The sequence below is a fragment of the Lissotriton helveticus genome, chromosome 2_1, assembly GCF_964261635.1.
Source record: "Lissotriton helveticus chromosome 2_1, aLisHel1.1, whole genome shotgun sequence".
NCBI classification, from domain to species: Eukaryota; Metazoa; Chordata; class Amphibia; order Caudata; family Salamandridae; genus Lissotriton; species Lissotriton helveticus.
The window spans coordinates 1,746,587,935-1,746,608,165 of NC_136059.1; the positions used below are offsets into that span (position 1 = coordinate 1,746,587,935).

Consider the following 20,231-nt stretch of genomic DNA (forward strand, 5'->3'; position numbering starts at 1 on the left):
GCTCAATCTCCACTAAAGAAGGCGGAGAGTTGACAGGTTCAGTTGCAAACCCTCCCCTGCTGCGTCAAAAGATCCTATTGAAGGGGCAGCCTGATCGGAGGACAAATCACCATCCTCAACAGCTTGGGATACCGGACCGAGCACAGGAGCAGGAGTGGTATGAGCAGAAACATGTATAGGAGGCCTGAGCGCCACCTGAGACAAAAAGCATCGCAGAGGGAGGGTCTCCTTGGAAACTCAAGCGTGCAGAACTGCTGACATTGTGCGTTGATGGTGGCGAACAGATCTAACCAAGGATCTCCCCACTACTGAAAGAGGCCTGGAACCATTGGTGAAAGGGGATATTCATGCTCACTAGGCATCTTTGGCTGAGCTTGTCTGCTCTGGTATTCATAGATCTCGTTAGATGTTAAATCACCAGGGAAATGCCTAGAGGTTCCAGCCATGGCTAGAGATGCAGGGCCTCTTGCCAAAGGGTCCATGATCACACACTGCCCTGTTTGCTGGAATAACACATGGCAGTGGTGTTATCTGTGAACACTAGCCTTCCCTTGGAGGATAGAAAGGCTTTTAATGCCAGCTGGATCGACCAGAGCAGGTTAATCTGGAAAATGCAGGAGACCAGACACCTCCGATCTTCGCCACTCCAAGCGGCACCGCCCCATCCCAGGAGTGATGCATCTTTCACCACTGAGATATGGTGGGGAAGGGAGAGGGGTTTGCTGCTGACCCAATAGCGTTAAAAAAAAAAATTATGTTGCATTTCTACCAAGACAAGAGTCAAATAAGCATGTACATACAATATACCAAAATTAAGACTGTTACAGCTTCTCTGAGTCATCCTCCGCAGTGTTAATACGTTGACAGCACCACCTAATAAGACCAGTGATATTTAAGAAAAACATGTCTCGATAAAGTCCGCAGTCGGATCCCACTCATAATGCTAACATTTTCAATATTTCACCCTCGGCAATCATCCCTCCCACCTCCCACCACCCAGACCTCTTAATGTGGCGGGTTACTGCTGTGGATATTCAAACCTGAACCTAATAAAATAGGCCGGATCACCCTGCTCCTGCTGGGCCTATTCCCTGCTCCAGCTGTGAATCACTGTCTTGTCTGAGCGTCTCTACATACTCCCTGTATGGCTCCCAGATATCCTTTGGGCAAGACGTACTGGGCATCGTATCAGCATAAAACTCACTATTCACATTACAATATGCGATACTGCGCAACCATTCCTGAACATTGGGGGCTGTGGGCCTACCCCAGTGCAATGCCACCTCACGCTTTGCTAATAGGAGACATAGGGAGGCTAACCTGCGCGTTTTCTTAGGGAACATGACCGTGTATCCGGGAAGTGCTACCTCTGGAAAGGGGGTCAGTGGGATGTGCAATATCAGGCCTAGCGGGTGGTGAACTCGTTCCCAGAATTCGCGCAAAATTGGGAATGTCCAAGTGAGGTGTGCGAAATCAGCACAAGCTGCGGAACATTTACGACATGTATGAGGATTAGTAGGATCTATTATGTGCGCGTGCCGGAGTAAAAAATATTTGACGCAGGAATTTGAAATGGATTAGCTTGGGTCTCCTGTTTAGAGATACGTCTTGTGGGCCCACTGTTCGTCAGTGATAGTAATTCCCAAAACCTGTTCCCAGTGTTTGCAAATTTTACCATCTTGTACCAGTTTCAAAGCGGCAGTAGCTCTGTAGAGTTTAGAAATCAGATGTGTGTTATCTTCCTTCTCTATGAGTATCGTCAAGGGAAGGAAGGAGACCGGTTCTAGTGGAAATGTTGGGTAGGTGGAGCGTAGTGCGGAGAAGATGCGGCACAATACAAATTTATCCATAAAGTCAGCTGCGCTAAAGCGTGTCTTCAGACAGGGAGAAAAAATGGCCGTCCGGATATAAATCTTTCAGTTTGGTCAGGTCCTACTTTGCCAAAGTACGCTGCACCAGTCGTTCCCCGTAATGGGAAGCAGACTAGGGTTCACCACAGGTAGAGCGGAGGAGTAAAGCTTCTCCGTTCCCGTGATCCGGCATAGTTTATGCCATGCCCAGCGTGTGGAGGATACAGTCTGAATATCAACAGGGTTTCAGGGGAAGCCCACTGGTAGCACCGCCGAAAGGCGACCGGGTAATACCAGGTCTGGCTCTGGTTTCAAATATGGGATACAGGCATCAGGAAGATACCAGCAATATGCATAACTACACTGCGCCACCAAATAATAGAGTTGAAAATCTGGTACATTATAACCCCCTCGCTCATATGGTAACGTAAGGACTGACCAGTGGAAACAAGCCTGTTTACCCCCCCCAAAAAAGCTTACTCAAAAGCGAACGAGTATCTGCCGTTCCAGGGCCTCTGCATATACTTCAATGCGTTTAGGGGCCAATATTTCTTTGAATGCTTTGTAAAATTCTCCTGTGAATCAGTTTAGCCCAGGAGCCACAAATTGAGTCAATGGCAAGCAGCACATCTGCCACAGAGCTAGGTTCAGCTAGGAAGTCCTGCATGTATTTCTCCAGGTATACTAATGGTACTTCGTCCAGGTAGGCCTCCTGTGCAATTTTATCTTCTCCAAGGGTAGACTTGTATAAAGTTGAATTGTACCTCAGGAAGCTACTCTGGATGTCTTTTCTAATAGTGTGAGAGTCGGGGGACCTTAGTTCAGTTTTGTATGTTTTGTGGTAAGGTGGGCGCAACAATTGCGCAAGAGTCCTACTGGGCCTCTCCCCCTCTCCATAATGTCTAGCAGTCTAGTACTTCCCCAGAAATAGGATTTCCCGGTCAGCTTTTTCCCTGTAGTCGTCCAACACCACCCATCGTCTCTGTTGGTATGTGGGAGGTGTGCGCTTTGTCGATGTCTCATCTAGTGTCTTGAGATCCTTTTCCAGTTTGGATAATGTGTTACGAAGATCTTTGATGACTTCAGCGTGTTTTGCTATGCATGTGCCCCTGAGAACTGCCTTGAACCCATTCCACGGCACTGCCCACGAGTCTACCAAGCCGGTGTTTAAATCAAAATAATCTACACTAGCCTCTTGTATTTCTGCTTTGAAGACTTAATCCTGCAACACGCGATTAGGAACCGCCATTGGCATTTAAATCCCTCCGGGCGGGGGAACTGTAACTGTAATTTAACCGGGGAATGATAGGAATATGTCCCAGGTAATGTCTCCAACTGGGTGCACCAGCCATAAATGTCTGGTGAGAGTAACCAAAAGTCTATCCTAGTCCATGTTCTGAGTTGCCCTTCATAGTGTGTGTATTCTGTCTTGTTAGGGTTGTGTTTCTGCCAAACATCTAATAGCGAGAACATATTGCACAGCTCATTGAGTGCGCAACGGGCTCGAGGTTTAGTGTCTTGTGCCCCGGACGTTCTGTCCGTGAAGGGATTAGGCAGTAAAGTAAAATCCCCGCCCACTATCAACGTCTGAGTCAAGTTTATCAAGATGCGAGGACAGGGCATGAAAGAAATCAGGAGTCTACATTGAGGGTATATATACACACAAATGTTACTTTTCTGCCAGACAGTAGTCCAGTAACTGCTACAAAAGGGCACCCTACTGTGAATTAAGATGGCCGTCCCTCTAGCGTAGTTACTATAATTCGCGAAATATCTATTCGCTCCCCAGCTGGACCCGAAATGCGCCCTGTCTGCATCAGGCAAGTGCGTTCCTTGTAAGAATGCGACATCTACCTTGTGCCTTGTTAAATAATGTATAATAGGTCGTCATTTCCGGTTGTCATTCAGGCCTCGCACATTCCATGTGAGTAGAGTGAGGCTCAACGGACCATCAACGTTACTGAACCGGGCCAGAAGGGTGATGCGTCAACCTCTTTGGTGTTTTTGGGTGACTATGACCTTCAGTGAACAATCTATAGCGCTGTAAACAAGCCTGAAGCCATTGACTCGGAAATGAACTAACCCACCCCCCTCCCACACAAACCCCAATCGAGGAAGTGCCAAACCCCGAGTGAAAGTGAAGTACAACATTATCTTATACACAAATAGCAATTCCAAAGAACAGTACCCCAAAATGAACCAAACAGAGTAATGCGTGTCGCATCCAGGGATGCATCTCTCTGAATCAGGCCTTACGCCGCTTCTGCCACGCGCCGTGGAGGTATCAGCGAGTTTCTCAAAAGGAAGGGTTCTCTTTTTCAGGTCCTTTTGGCCCATGCCATGCGCGGTGTAACCGCTGTGCTCAGCCCAGTCCCATATATGTCCTTGGGGTGTACCTGTCAATTTCCCAGCATTTTAGCGATCAGGCAATGACCCAGAGTCTGCAGCGACAATACCAGAGGGGCCCAGTCCTGCCAGTGGGAGAGTTGAGCCTATGTATCGTGAGGAGCACAACGCCTCATGAACTAGCACAATGGCTGCAGGAAAGAACCGCAACCCAGCCTCCTGTGACCCACCTGTGCTAAATATCATGCTGCTGGAGGGAGCAGACTTCAATATTCAACGGGGCACTATCAAATGCCATGTGCGTAGCATACTGCAGGGTCTAACCTAGGATTGGAATACTGTGCCTGGACACACCTCTCTGTGGAGACATGCCAAAAATGGAGATGTATGCCACCAGATTAGCCAGAGTCCAGCGTGGTCATCTTGCAGAGTTTTGTAGCGGTCAAATCACAATGTTTGTACCATCCTCTGTGCTGTGGAACCATGTCATGCAGCGAGGCCGATGGAAATGGCGGCGAACACCGTGGTTATCTTGCGTCCTGGCCCGTGTGTTTTGTAGCGCGACTCTGCTATGCAGGCACCAATGTGGCTCCCGATCGGCGGAGGAGAGATAGAGAAGCTGTGGGAGCTCGCATCCCGATGTCAGTGCGAGTCATGGGAACACGTCAGGATTCCGGATAGCCTTACGGAGCTTCAAAGCCGAGCGGCCATTTGGTCGACGGCTTAGCGCCCCTCCCCCCCCCACCCAATAGCGGTTTGTTAAACACCACAACAAATTTTTCGCACCTCCAAGATCTGGACCACACTTTAGGGATTCCCCTGATTGTGTGCTCGCTCGAACTTCAGGTCCCACATATGACAATGGGCATGCGTCACCAGCAGGATGCACAAAGCCATGATACCCAGCAGCCTCAGAGTGAGTCTCACCGAAATCTAGGATAGAGAATTAAACCTCTGTATAATAGCCTGAATATCCTGGATTCGCTGTTCTGGAGGATAGGCTCGAAACTGAAGTGTCCAGAACAGCACCGATGAAAGGGAGCATCAGAGGGAGTAAGATGTGACTTCATCACGTTAATAGTGAGCCCCAGAGAATGCAAGAGGTCGGCCATAGCCTGGAGAACGAAAGCTCAGGGCCAGCCTGCTTTCAACAGCCAGTTGTTGAGACCGGGGAAGACTCGCACCTCTAATCTCCACAGATGAGCTTCCACCACCGCCATCACCTTGGTAAACACCAGAAAGGTGCTGGGGTCATAAAGGGGAGCACAACGAACCGAAAGTGCTCGTGGTCCACCACAGGTAATGCCTGTGGGCAGGAAGGACAGAAATGTGATGTGTTCTGCAAGTCCAACACTACCATCCAGTCTCCCAGATCCAGGGCAGACAGGACCCGAGCAATCTTAAACTTCTTGAGCAAGAAATGGAGAGAGCACAGGTTGAGGATAAGAAGGCTTCTGTCCTTTTTATACACCAGAACTTAACGGGAGTAGCAACCACGACCCACTTCTGGTGTCGGCACACTCTATGGCTCCCTTGGCCAACACAGCTGTTACTTCCTGGCAGAGAAGGGATAGGTGGTACTCCATCAGCCTGTGATAATTAGGTTATATATATTTTTGTCCACCCTAAGCGTGGAAGGGTATACTCAGACATGAGTCCCTTGCTCATTGCACCATCAGGATTCAAGCAAGCCGGGCCGAAGACGGCTGAAATGCCAGAAACCGGTCCCCGGAAGCTTGTTTCCTTCCCAGTGTAAGAATTGGCTTTTGTAGTTTGGTTTACCCTGTTCCCATCATGCACTGGGACAGGAACAGACTAATTTGCATACAGCCAGGTTCTGAAACTGGGATGGTGCAGTGAGCTAAAAAACGGTGTTGGATCTAGCCCTGATCTCTTGACTGGGTGAGAGTATTCTGCTTAATTCAGAGACTCTGTCCCTCACCACCCCTTGTTGTATATATATTTTTGTCATAATTAGGTGACATGGAGGGAGGGGTAGTCTAGAAGGTGAGGGAGTAGCCCCTTCGGACGATTTGCAAAACCCACCTATCCTGTGCTAAGGACTGCCAGTGGGACAGGCAATGGCGAATCCTGCCTGCCACTGGGTGCCCATGATGGTAAAAGGTCAGAATAAGAGGGTTTGGAGGCACTGGTGGTCAGGAGGTGGAGGGGATGGGGATATGGGGTGGACTGACCAGATCGCGGTTACCTTACCCACAGGGCCAGAATGTACCGCATCCACAGCTATGTAGAGGCTGGAAAGCTTGCACGCCGTGGTGGCTGGGCAGGTAGGGACGTGGCTGGAAGCCCCTTTAGTGGCCACTAAAGGAGCAAAGGGCAGATTGAGGGGGATGAGGGACGATGGGAGATACAAAGAACCAGGTTGTAGCCCTGGTGTCCTTAACGTGCTTCAGCGCAGAGTCTGCCATCTTTCTGGAGAGATGAAAGCCAAAGGGCATGTCCAGGAGTAATGTTTGGACAGCCCCTGAAAAGCCAGTAGTCCTCAAACAGGTGTGGTACAGCAGGAGATATCCAGTCTGCAGACGTCAGCCAATTTCACACACCAGTCCATGTTGGTACTATAAGGCTGGTATTCTTCAGGGTCCAGTGATCCCTCCCACAGACCTAGTCCATAAGAACAGGGCTCAAGCTTTGGCCTGGAAGACATGGCTCCAGGCGGCACCCAAGTCTGCGTTAGGCGACACCCCACCGGCTCAGTGTAGGGGATGCAAATGGTGAAGGAGCTGCCAGTAGATGTTGGCGGTGCCAGATGCGTCTGCCTTGGGACTGGCACAGGGTAAAGTCAACACAGCATTACAGGCACCGTTCTGGGTCCATCTATGAATCCCTGGGTCATGACTGGCGACTGATCTGCCACCGTGGATCCAGCAGGGGCCACTCCTGAATACGCAGCCCGAAGTCACTCAGGAAGTAACAGGCCGCCCAAATATGAGGGGCATAGCCTCATTAAATTCGCTCAACTGGGCGGAGGTCACTCCGGCACCCGGAAACTTGGCAAGGAGCTGAGCTGGGCCAGGCGTTGGCTCAACCGCAGAGCCAGGCCTCAAGTGACGCACCCTTGTCTCATTTGCCAAGGTGAAGTCGAAGCGCTCTTTAATGTCTTCTTGTCGTGAAACTTATACAAATGGCCCCAACTACTTTGAGTGCAACACGCTTCTCTGACTCCGCAAACGCTCCAGTGACCTTACCCTCGACCAGGATCTGGATCGTTGCAAGTCGAGTCACCAGGATCTTGAGGAATCACTCGATGAAGGCCCTCGGGTGCATGGAGCAGCAATCGGAACAGAGCTTAAGATTGTGGCTGCGCTCGAGGCACCAGAGGCACACAAGATGCGGGTCCATCACCAACATCGAGCTGTGACAGGCACGCAGGGCTTGAAGCTGGCCTTTTAGGATGACATACCCGCCAAACAACGTCACCTACAGGCGCGCTGGCGTACTGCTCAAGAACAATTTCCATGCTGACGCCTGGGGATAATTCTAAGGTAAGGTATCTGACTATCAGACTATCAGACAGGAGAGCAAGGATGTTGGCCAAGACTCGGCAGGGATATGTTGAGCAAGAAAAACAGGAGGAAATCAGAATGCTCTGTAAAAGATTTACACAGGTATCACAAACATCACTTTTTACGAAAGAATGAGTAAGGGCAAATGAGGTCTGGATTGCATTACTAGATTGCTTCAGTTGTACGAATTAAAAAGCCCAGTTATACTTTCCTATACCCATCTCGTCACATGATTTTGTCACAATTAAGTGATGTGGGATTATATTACACAATTCATTGTGCAGACTATAATTCATAGGAAAACCTGCACATAACTGGAATTTCCAGCCTTTAAAGAGTACCCTTTCCTTTTTAACATCACAGGAGTAAGGTTTTTTCCATTTCAGATTTTCAGCAAAATACTGGGCAAAAATGTTCAAATATATATCCATATCTTTAAATTTAAGTTCAAGATGCAATGGGATATTGATGCAGGTTGCACACCAAAACATAGCTCTGAATGTCTTACCACTACAGTTAAAAGGATAAACCTTAAAGATAGTCAAATTATAAATCAGTGTAAAATATATTTCACATTTCATGCAATTTAACAGCTAACTAAATTTCTGTAGTGATGTTCTCCTCAAAATAATGCAATATCTGCGGTAGAATATAGTGGGAGTAGGGAGTGTAAACAATTCTTTAAAGAAAGCCGCCTGGCTAAACTTGGCCAGCATCTCATTTAACTGGTCTGAGTAAAGATAAGGCGAGTGGTGCGGTTAGATGGCCATTTTCTCAAATGCTTTGCACTTTTTGCCATACCTGTTCAGTAGTGTAATGGCACATTTGCTAGCGCTCAGCTATTTTTGATCAGAAGGAGCTCAAGGAAACTGTAGATTTTTTATGTTGTATCAAAAAGTTCTACACATTATAAAGACCCTACAATATCTGTGTCACTATGAAAATGCTTAACATTATCTTGATTGCCATATATGCCTACTAACCACACCAACAGTGCTTCCTCATTGCTCTTCACCTCCAACTCGCACCCTTGGACACCAACCCAACATTTTTTCCATACAACTAAAGCTAATGAGTCATGGTCATCATTACTACCAACCTTCACCCCTGAATAAGGGGTGCAATGCAGCATGCCATGAGAAAAACTTGGCATACCCCTAAATAAATGTTGGATAATTCATTGTGTCTAGGCACATGAAATGTTAAGCGAGTGACATTTAAAATTCTAGTGTCCAGGAAGCAGTAAAACAATGACTCCATTATAACTTGGAGCCAAGAATCAGATCACACTAAAAAACAAGTATGAAGAAAAACAAGGAATAATCGAAATTGTACAAGAAACTGTACAGGGTATATATGCGCCACCTGGCACAGTGCTCCTATTTTAGCATTACTTATTCCTGCTCGTTGTACATACCAGAGCAGATTTAATTTGCTGCTAAACAAAAGATACAAAATAACCATTTCATATTTAATGGCTATTTTGTAATTTTTGTTTTGTTAATCTCTGGACTATGAATACTTACTATAACAATCATTCGTTTGTAGCGGGTCCCACAATCTCCTGACCGGCTACAGAACTGTCTCCGACATGTTCCTTCAACCCAGTCAACCTTGCTCCCTACTACATAGCGCTAAGATGTCTTCGGGAGCGGCCAGGTGTGGAGAGGGCAGTCGGTCTGCCGCAATGAGGGCCAAAAAGAGAACAGATCAATGGGGAGTAACACAAGGGAGCCTCTCGAAATGAGGCGCCCTGATCAGTACACGATGATCCGGGTCATGCCCACACAATTCCAGTAACAGCACGTTGTTATGAGTCGCACAAGGCACTTCAGATTTTAAACACGATGAGTTGCAAATTCCACGCCTCCCTGGAAAGGAGGCACAAGGACTGGTGCACATTGAGATGGGTTGCACCAGGCAATTGCAGTCATTCACAACAATGAGATGCAATTCTGTACCTCCCTCGAAATGAGGCACAATGCTCAATGACACAGGCGGCACCAGACCAGTCTGGTCACAAACAGGAGCAAGTTCAGCTGAGCTGCACGAGGAAGAATGAGGCACTACAACAGGTACACCCCCACTTCGAAGGGTTGCACCCAGTGAATTGGACACCACACGCAATGAGCATGCAGACTGCGTGTCACATGAAAGATGTAGTCCGATTGGCGGAACAGGCCACGCATGGTTCTGGAACCAGTGAATCCACTCACCAACACTTAGATGCTTATAAGTGTAGGGGTCCCTGCAGTACAGGCACCACAAGTCCTAGATACGGGCAAGATTCCGGAGGCCCCCACTAGGTAATACCATCTCCCGCAGAAGTCTTAGTTCAATGCTCGCACCACGCTACCAGTTGGGATTCAGAAGCCAAGGTGGGCACTTCAGAGGGCACTGCTCTTCAGATGTCTAGGTCCTTCGTGGGAGATCTTTGATGTCCCCGAGATCTCTGGGATAACAGGAAGCCCCCAGTCAGGCCCTTGTAGAGCACACTTCAGCAGGTCTTCGGCCCAGGTCAGCCACTATTGTCCCCACAAACACATTTCCCGCTTTGCTGAAGGATGGCACCTGTAGTTATCGTGTTAAGTGTCTCAAGTTAGGGGGTGGTTTACAAGGTTTTTCTTTTGAACTAAAGATGTCTCCCCTAAATTGTAGGCCTGTCTGCAGTGGGGCAGTGTAATGTAGATTTTAATCTTCAGTGGGGCCATGATACGGCCCCTGGAGGCCAAGTGTCACAACCTCAATCCATCCCATTTGGTTCTCAAATGGCAGAGTTCTGCTGTTCCTGTGGGATGCTCAGTCGTTGGCTGTCACTTGGGGAATGAACAGATGTGCCCCCCCCACCCCAAAACCTGGTATCCACAGGAGTCAGACATCAAAGTCCCAGAGACTCTTGGACGTTCGAAATTTCCTTATTCTTTAACTGGCATTTCATAAGGAGTTATGCCAAACCCCCTTTTATCAATGGAAAGGGGTTGGCACTGCAAATCCACGGATATGAAACAACATGAGGCTGCTCAACTGTAATCCACTAGTAATGTCAACCACTTTCCCAGATTAACCTATTGGAAGAGCAAGCCTCAGGTAGTGAAAACAGGTATTTCCTCACTACCTGGGGAAAGTGGGTTACTGTGTACACCAACCTGAGATGACAGGTGGGACACATGGTTCCCAGCACCAGGGGTGCAAGTCCGCCCACCTGAGTCTACACGGCAGACTGGATTAATACATGTGTTTGTGCACATGCACAAGCCTGCGTTGGCAGGCAGCACAGGCAGTCACAGGGACAATAGGTATGGGTGCGCACTTACAGCAGCCTACAATGGCAAGCTGCTGATGAGTTTGCTCACGATAGATGGCAGTGTGCACCAACCGGTCTGCAATGAAAGACCAGCCCGTGTTTCAGAACACAATCAGCTCCACTTCTCAACCCAGATAGTGTGTGTGCACTTTCACACTATTTACAGTATGAAAGTGCCAGATCCTGATGGCCTCAGAGAATCAGCAAACCCGGGCAGAAAAAGCTAAAAAGTTCAGGAAAAGCTACCTGACTAGTATCCGGTCCAACAGACGTCCCTGCCTAGCCAAAGGTGGGGAGGTCCTACCCAGGATCCAGTTAATCTTCCTCACGAAGGACGGAGAACGGAGATAGCCCATAAGCACTGGAGTGGTCGTGCCCTGGTTTGTGTTCCACTCCAAAGTCCATCCTCTGTAAGGAAATGGATCACCTCAGTAGTTTTTGATTCTCTCCCCTCATCTGCATTAGCCACCGGAGGGGCTTATGGTCCATTTGAACCAACAAGTGTGTGCCAAACAAGTACGGCTGCAACTTTTTTCAGGGCCCAACCACTGTGAAAGTTTTCTACTCTATCACACTCCACTGTTGCTCCCGTGGGATTAACCTCCGGTAGATCAAGGCTACCAGCGGGTCTAGGCCCTCCTCGTTCAGTTGAGACAGTAACACCCCTATACCATGTTCAAGGGCATCCGTTTGAACGATTAACTGCCGGACCCCTGACTTCTCTAGGAGCGCAGGAGCCATGCAAATGGCATGCTTTAGGGTGTCAAATGCAGTTTGGCAGGCCATGGCCAGTTTACATTTCTGGGCTACTTCTTCGAAGTCAGTTCTGTCAAGGGGTCATAATGGTGTCTTATCCCTTGATGAACCTCTGGTAGTATCTGGCAACGCGTAAGAAGGTCCTGATGTCTGTTTGTGATTTGGGGGGCTCCCAAGCCAGGATAGCTTAAACCTTGGCCTGGAGGGGTTGCACCATACCCCAGCCCACCTGGTGCCCCAAGAACACCACTGATTCTTGCCTAATGTGTCACTTACTGGTCTTGATAGTCAGACCTGCTAGCTGCAGGGCCTGAAATACTTCCTTAAGATGAAAGATGATCCTCCCAGCTGTTAGGGAAAACAGGAATGCTGTCTAGATAGGGAGCTGAGAAAACTGCCATACCTGGTTCACCAGTCTCTGGAAGTTGGCAGGGGTATTAACATTCTGGAGTCCCAACGCAGGCATGCCCCATAATTGCTAATGCCCTTCCGGATTGGAGTAGGCAGTTTTCTCCTTGGCTCCCTCGGTGAGGCTGACCTGCCAGTATCCGGAGGTACGGTTAAAGGTAAATAGATATCGGGCTGCGTGCCAAACCTGCCGATAAACTCAACTACCCGTTGAATTGGTTGGCGGTCTGGCCGGGTCCCCATGTTGAGCCCACTATAGTCCACAGAGAACCTTAGTTCAAGGTGTGGTGCCCGCTGCTACCAGAACCACCGGACTGGATCAGGGGCTGCTGGAGGGTTCTATGACCCCCCCCCCCCCCCCCCAATTTTAGCATCGTAGACACTTCTGCCTTGATTCTAGCTCTCACCTTATTCAACAACCTGTGAGATTTGCCCTTGACAGGGAGGTTGTCGCCTGTGTCCACGTCATCGGAGCACAAGTGATTCGTCCTTGGGATAAAGGAAAACAGAGGGAAACGGTCAGTGACAATAGCTCAGCTGGCCCAGAGTCCAAGTGGGGGACAGGACTACTCCCTCCACCAACCCATCCATCCACTCCCTGAGTCCAGCACGTCAGGAATCAGCTCACTTTCCTCTTCCTCCTCCCCATCCGACACCAGTACCCAGAGGGGCTGCCTCTGAGTCTTGAGATCCACCAGGTAGGTGCTCTCCATCTTCCTTTCAAACACTTCGTCGGGCCGGGTTCATCAGTCTACTGAAGGGCTCCCGGCTCCACAGCCTCCATCATCCACATTTTTTGTTCCGGTGTCAATTTCAATGGAGTAGTATTCTTTTCGTACCACTCCTTCATGACATCCTGGCTGGCTTCTAAGTTGTGGGGTGCTTGCTTTCACAACCTGGACATTTGGCTCTGGAAGGGGTGTCCAAACAGGAGTTCAAAGTAGCTAAACCCCGCTCCCTTTTAAGGGAGCTCCCGGTAGGCAAATAGGGATGGTTGGAGGCCATCCCACTTTTTCCTCAGAGCCTCTGGCAGGCCTCGGATCATGCTTTTTACGGTCTTGTTGAGTCTTTCCACAAGCCTGTTGGTTTGGGATGATACAGGTGAAGAACATATAGGTCACTCCACATAGCCTGCATGATGCAGACATGAAGTTCATGCCCCAGTCAGACACCACCTCCTTGGGGAATTCCACTCTGGTAAAAATCCCCCTCGGGGCCTTCGCCACAGCGGTCATGGTCCTCTGAGGGATTGCCTCTGAGTACTGTGGCATGATCCACTAGCAGCAGGATTTACCTATTCCACGCGGCCCTTGGTAGGTCCATAGGTCTGACAATGTCGATGCCTGCCTGCATGAATGGTGTGTCAACGAGCAAGGGGTTTAGGAGAGCTTGAAGCTTTTTCCCAGCCTTGCTACTGGCCTGGCAGGTCACGCAGCTCTTGCAGAATGGCCTGAGTCTGGGTCAACAAAAATGAGGAGCAAGCTGGGCAAAGATCTTGTCCTCCCTTAAAATGTCCTAGTAGGGGGATGTCATGGGCCAATTAGAGTATGAAGAGCCAATAACACTGTGGGACCACCAGGGTTCCACGAGTTCCCTGGCCAGGAGGCTTAGACTCACTCTACACAAGGTTATCCTCCCAGTATATGAGATGAGTCCCGGATTCATCAGCAGCTGAATGGGCCTTATCTTGTCAGTATAGACCATAGAGGGTGGGACACTCTCTCCATGCCATACAGTAATCCTCTCTGCTGGGGCCTTCTTGCACTTGCCAATCGGCAATCTCTTGTAGGAAACCGGGGACAGTAATGCCCTCTTCGGTGGACTCCAGGGTGACCTCGACAGGTTCCCCATTTACCTCACCAGAAGAACATTCTGAGGCGGACCTTCCTCGTCCCTTCCCTTCTTAGCAGCAGGTGCTGGGCCATTGCTCTAGACTCCCGTACCTTTGCGAGTATCCATGGACCGTGCAGTACCACAGATCCAGCCGGTTAAGTCCAACATGAGCCCGGAGCTCAACATCCTTCCAGGTAGTATGCTCTAAGTCACCCTGGGGGATTACCTGCTCTGGGAAGGCCAGCTGACTCCATACCATAGTCAGACTGGCCCCGGTATCGCTCAGAGCTTCTAGCTGTCTTTTGATAGTGACCGGTTGCCTGTACTTAGCTGTATTCTCAGGCACTTGGACCTATGGAACCATCACACTTTCACCCAGGGACACTACGGTAACACCACTATACTCCACTTCATTGGCAGAAGCTACCTCTTTCCCCATGGCTAGGCTGGTCACCCCTGGAGCCTTTCCAATAGTGGGCAGGGTCACCATTATGGCACTTGGGATCTCCTTTGTAGTGCCCATGCCCATAACACTGATAGCACCTAGGGGTCTTTGGTTGCAAACTATGGTCAGGGGAAGTTTTCTTCTGGGTACCGGACTGTAACTCAGGCGTGACCCTTTTCCTGGGGAGTGTTTCCAAGGGTGAGTAGAAGATTCCTTGTCACTCCCTCCTCCTTTTGGTGGTGACCCTTAGCCCCCTATCCCCAACCTCCCCTTTTGGGAGTCACGTTAAGCTATTTTCTTAGACACTCTGGTGCTGGTCCGGAGGTCCTCCTCCTCAGGAAGCTTCCAGCAATTCAACCAGCTTGCTATCAACCAGGTGTTGGCGCAGGTTGGTGAAGCAGGTCTCTATGAATTGTTCCCTCAGGATTAAATTGTACAATCCCTCATAGTCCTTAACCTTACTGCCCAATACCCAACCCCTCAATGCCTTACTTGCGTAATCTAAGACAGGGACCCAATTCTGCGTGGAGAATATGCAGCTGGCCCTTAAGCATTGGCAGTATTTTTCCTGGGTCAGTCCGAAATTGTGGACCAACGCCATCTTCATGGCATGGTAGCTACTCTAGTCATCCATGTCCACTGTTAAGAGTCTCTTGCTCCCCCCTGAGGGCATGTACCACCATGAACTACCTCCCCAGCTTTCTTCTGAGACCTGGTGCACCTTCACAGCCACCTCATAGGCTGCCAACCACATATTGAGGTCATCTCCCACCTGGTAATCTTGGACCCTATCCTTTAGGATTCAACCTCTATTCTCATCGTTCGACACTGCGGGGCACTGCCAACATTGCTTTGGATGTAACTTAGTTGTAGGCCTCTAAGTTCCAACTCTCTGAGGCTAAGGTAATGTGTCATCTTTCTCTTTCAAGGCTAGTCTCATTACTGCCAGAGCTTGCTCGGTCTAATTTAGCAAGGGCTAGGACCAGCTCCTTCTCCTGCCAGGCAAGTGCTAACAAACTTCTTTTTATTCCCTACTGTTCTCTAGTTCCTCAGAGAGCAAGCACCTTCAGGTCATTCTGCTGCTGGGTATAGAGGGGTCCCCCGGGTCTGGGATAAGAGTGTGCTTCCCCTCTTAGCAGTACATCAGGGACTGGCTCTAACCCTTCCTCATGCTCCAATTATCCTCCATTTGTCACCTCCCACTCGTGGGTGGGCCTCTGATCAGGCCTCAAGGATTCCCCAAAATCCCCCTACAAGTTACTGCCTTTGCCCCGCAGGCCTCCTTGAGATGTGCCACCGTATAGGTGTCCAACTCAGCCAGGGCAACCTCTAACTCAGGATCAGACATGTTGGCAAACTAGTAGAAGCAGAAAGATCAACTCCACCCCCACAGGGGACGAGACTGTCCCTTCTAGTGACTTTTGGAAACAAAGGATTTGCCTTTGTGAAGTCATGACAATTATTCACAGCGCGCTGCTGTTCAAATGCAAGTCCCATTCCACCACTTTACCACCAAATGTTAGAACAGGCAGTGTCTGGTCGGCTGAAGGGATGCCCCCAGTCAGGCAGAGCTATCACTCCTATCAAGAGTAGGTGATTACACTTGCTTTATGACCCTTGCTCACCCTTGGGTGGCTTGGCTCTGAGCTGTCAGGCGTATTACAGAGGCAATGTGTAAAGCAGAACACACAGCAGCCACATGTGATAAATGCAATGAGCATCACAATAGAGACTACATAAAAGTCTTCACATAGGGTGTATATAAAGCCATTTTCAACACTTATTTAATTATAACATGATCATCATATAGTTCTGGGCATAACACGCATTTGGAACTATTACTAGCAGTATTAGACCCACTTGTATTACGATACCAATAGTATGAACACTGTGGACAATTCCTAATCTACCCCAGCAAAAATAAATATTAACAAAATAATGTCTAAATAAAGTACAATGTAAAGTGTTCTGTAAATGTAAAGTAGTTTGAAGGCTAAAAATTAAGTCAGTGCCCTCCGATGGATTTGTAGGAACAGCTCAAGTGCAAACTGAAGACAGTATGGACAGTGAGCGAGTTCAATTAAATTGAGATAAAGTCACAACCTTCCCTTTAACATTTAGTTTTTTTATATTCGATAATTAAATCTAATTATGTAATTTTTTGTGTATTTGATGAATGCTTGTTTCTTTTTTTGGGTATTATTTTGCAGCTCAAATCACTGATAATGCGGAAGCTGGTTAGCCAGTCTTCCACTAACTATTCAGTGGACGTCTTAGAGTTCCAGTAATGATTACGTGGGGGTCCACAGAAGTCAAAATGTTAAGAAACACTATTCTAGAATTGTTAGAAATGGGATTTCTGGTTGACTAGGGCTTGCGCCTAAGCCAGGCAGACCACCACCACTCTAGTCAGGGCAAGGGAGTTACATGCTGAAGTTAACCCCTGCTCACCCCCTTGGTAGCTTGGCACGAGCAGTCAGGCGTATCCCAGAGGCAATATGTAAACTGTTTGCGCAACACACACAAACAGCAGCGACACACTAGGCATACCACAAAAGAAGCTCCACACAAGGTTATGTAAAAATATCCAAATAGCCTTTGTATTACTCATTAAACAAATTAGAATGTAATAACATATATACACTGTGCCCCCTGGCATTAGGTATGACTTTACAGGGATTATATACACTACAGGGCCAATCGGGCCACTGTCATAACATTACATCCATCACAAGGCCAATCGGGCCAATGTAATGACCACTACAGTTAGATAAGAAAACCAGTTACTACTGGTGGACACAGTACGTGGCATAAACACATTATGCATAAAAGATAATCAGTAATGCCTCATTTCCATAACACCTCATGCCACTCTTAGGCATCAACATAACTGCACGTAGCATTATTCAGAATAGCACAGTGTGCCTACACACAATTAGCAATGCACTATTGGGACACTTGTAGGGTGAACATATGATCACCTCCTCATGGTGAATCCCCAAGTCAACACATTTCTAAAGGAGGGATGGGGGAGGGGGGTAGTCCTAAGCTTGCCCCGCAATGGCAACTCCACACAAAATTGCCCAGAGTCTAGAAGCACGCAGCTGCCTGGGACCATGGGGCGCAGCTGGCCTTATGGGGATAAAAGTAGGAATGACTTTGGTGCTCCCTCCGCACCCATGTGAAGTTTGCTAATGGCCCGGGACAAGAGACACCCTGGCACCCGAGGCACTCACTAGCTGTCACTGCCATCTCGGTGGCCGGCACGGCTCCCGTCGCCCCCCCGGAGGCTGTGAACCAGCTTCCGTCCCCGCCACAACCAACCTCAGACATGCTGGGTTCTCATCCTAATGGGGAGCCCCGCCCACCGACAGGCAACAGCCGCCTGGCTTTCTGGTGATACCTCTAGAGTCTCAGCCACAGCATACGGAGCGAAGTCTCCGCCACCTCTTGGCCCTGGCAATGCAGCCCAGCCCAAGCTGCATGGCCACGTGCTGCTTCAGGCAAAAGGCAGCACAGCACGGCTCTCTCGGAGGGTCAACCGAGCCTTCTCAGGCTCAGAAAGCATGCAGGGCTTCCCACATCACCACGGGAGCCCCACCCACAACCAGGCTTCTTCTACCTGGCTTCCGCTTTGCGGTGTGGCTCCTCTTGCCGTGTTTAGAAGCAGGAGCCCCCTTCTCGGGCTCTGAAGGGGCAATAAAGATGATGCGCTCACGATGCGCTGGCAAGCAGGAGCCCCCTTCTCGGGCTCTGGATAAGTAACTCAGCCAAGCGCTGATCATGCGCTTCTGATGAGTGGCACAGTGCGGAGGGGCACAACCAGGGCCAAAAGTGCTCCTCACGCTCCAGGCCACACAGGGCAGAGCTGGGTCCAGGCAGGCCAGCTCACAGGGCCCCCTAGCAGAGGGGAAGTCCTTTGTGGCGGTTCCTCCTGGCGCCCAGCATTCCTCTTCATCCTGGTCAATCACATATTTCAACATTTTTATGGGGTCACAACCCCAATACTTATACCACTTTATCTTTGTTGTGCCCAGGGACAGGGCACTGGACCTAGTCCAAACCAGTTCTGGGGGAGGGGGCACGTAAGTGAACAACAGTCCTCATTGTCAGTGTAGGCACTGGCCCCCGACAGCACAGGGGGGCGGAGCCAGCATTGTGTAAGGCAGGCACAGTCCTATTCAGGTCCTGGTGCTGCTCCTCCCACGACTCCAAATGCAGATCGGCCTAGTCAGCCTAGTGCGGACTCACCCAGCCTCTCTGGAGCTACTGCACCTCCCCAGCACCTGTCCTCCAAAGCCAGACATGCAAAACACAACAGGCAGGCACAAAGACACAGCACACAGAAATGCCACCTTCTAAAAGTTTCAAAAGGGGGTGGTGATGGACAGAGTATCTGAGTTAATCAGAACACTCCTACCCAGTCAACAGATCAGGGCTTGATCCATCACCGTTTTTTAGCTCACTGCACCATCCCAGTTCAGAACCTGGCTATATGCAAATTAGTCTGTCCCTGGCCCAGTGCATCATGGGAACAGGGCAGACCAAACTACCAAGCCAATTCTTCACTGGAAAGGAAACAAGCTTCCGGGGACCGGTTTCTGGCATTACAGCCGTCTTCGGCCCGGCTTGCTTGAATCCTGATGGTGCAGTGAGCAAGGGACTCATGTCTGAGCATACCCTTCCACACTTGTGGTGGCCAAAATATTTCAAAAGGGGGTGGTGCCAGAAACCGGTCCCCGGAAGCTTGTTTCCTTCCCAGTGTAAGAATTGGCTTGGTAGTTTGGTTTGCCCTGTTCCCATCATGCACTGGGACAGGAACTGACTAATTTGCATATAGCCAGGTTCTGAACTGGGATGGTGCAGTGAGCTAAAGAACGGTGTTGGATCTAGCCCTGATCTCTTGACTGGGTGAGAGTATTCTGCTTAATTCAGAGACTCTGTCCATCACCACCCCTTGTTGTTAAATATTTTGTCCACCCTAAGCGTGGAAGGGTATACTCAGATGTGAGTCCCTTGCTCATTGCACCATCAGGATTCAAGCAAGCCGGGCCGACGACGGCTGAAATGCCAGAAACCGGTCCCCGGAAGCTTGTTTCCTTCCCAGTGTAAGAATTGGCTTGGTAGTTTGGTTTGCCCTGTTCCCATCATGCACTGGGACAGGAACTGACTAATTTGCATATAGCCAGGTTCTGAACTGGGATGGTGCAGTGAGCTAAAGAACGGTGTTGGATCCAGCCCTGATCTCTTGACTGGGTTAGAGTATTCTGCTTAATTCAGAGACTCTGTCCATCACCACCCCTTGTTGTTAAATACCTTCTAAAAGTGGCATTTCTAAAATAGTGATAATAAATCTGCGAACACCATTACGCAGCATTTATTACCACTATTCCAAACATACCAAACTTGATCACGCTACTCCGCTCATGTCAGGAATTACAACTGAAACACATATCAGGGAATCCCCAATGCATTCCTATGAGAGGGCAGTCTAACAGTAGTGAGAAACCAAAATGGCTGTTTGTCACTTCCAGGACATGCTACACAGTTAAGGCACATGTCCTACCTTTTACCTACAGCACACCCTGCCTATAGGGCTAGCTAGGGCCGACCTTAGGGGTGGCTGATATCTAGTATCACAGACATGTCACCCACTTTATGGCCTATTTAGTACACCGTTTAGTCTATTTCGGCCTAAGCATATTAATGAACATTTCCACTGTAAAATTAAATATGCTGATGTACATATTAAAACCACAGAT

General features: G+C 49.1%; 1 protein-coding gene across 6 annotated transcripts in view; it reads right to left on the reverse strand.

The window, feature by feature from the left end:
• The window catches only part of ELAVL2 (ELAV like RNA binding protein 2), a 657,021-nt gene that overhangs the window by 117,739 nt on the left and 519,051 nt on the right, over nucleotides 1–20,231 (reverse strand). The gene's annotated exons all lie outside the window — the stretch shown is intronic.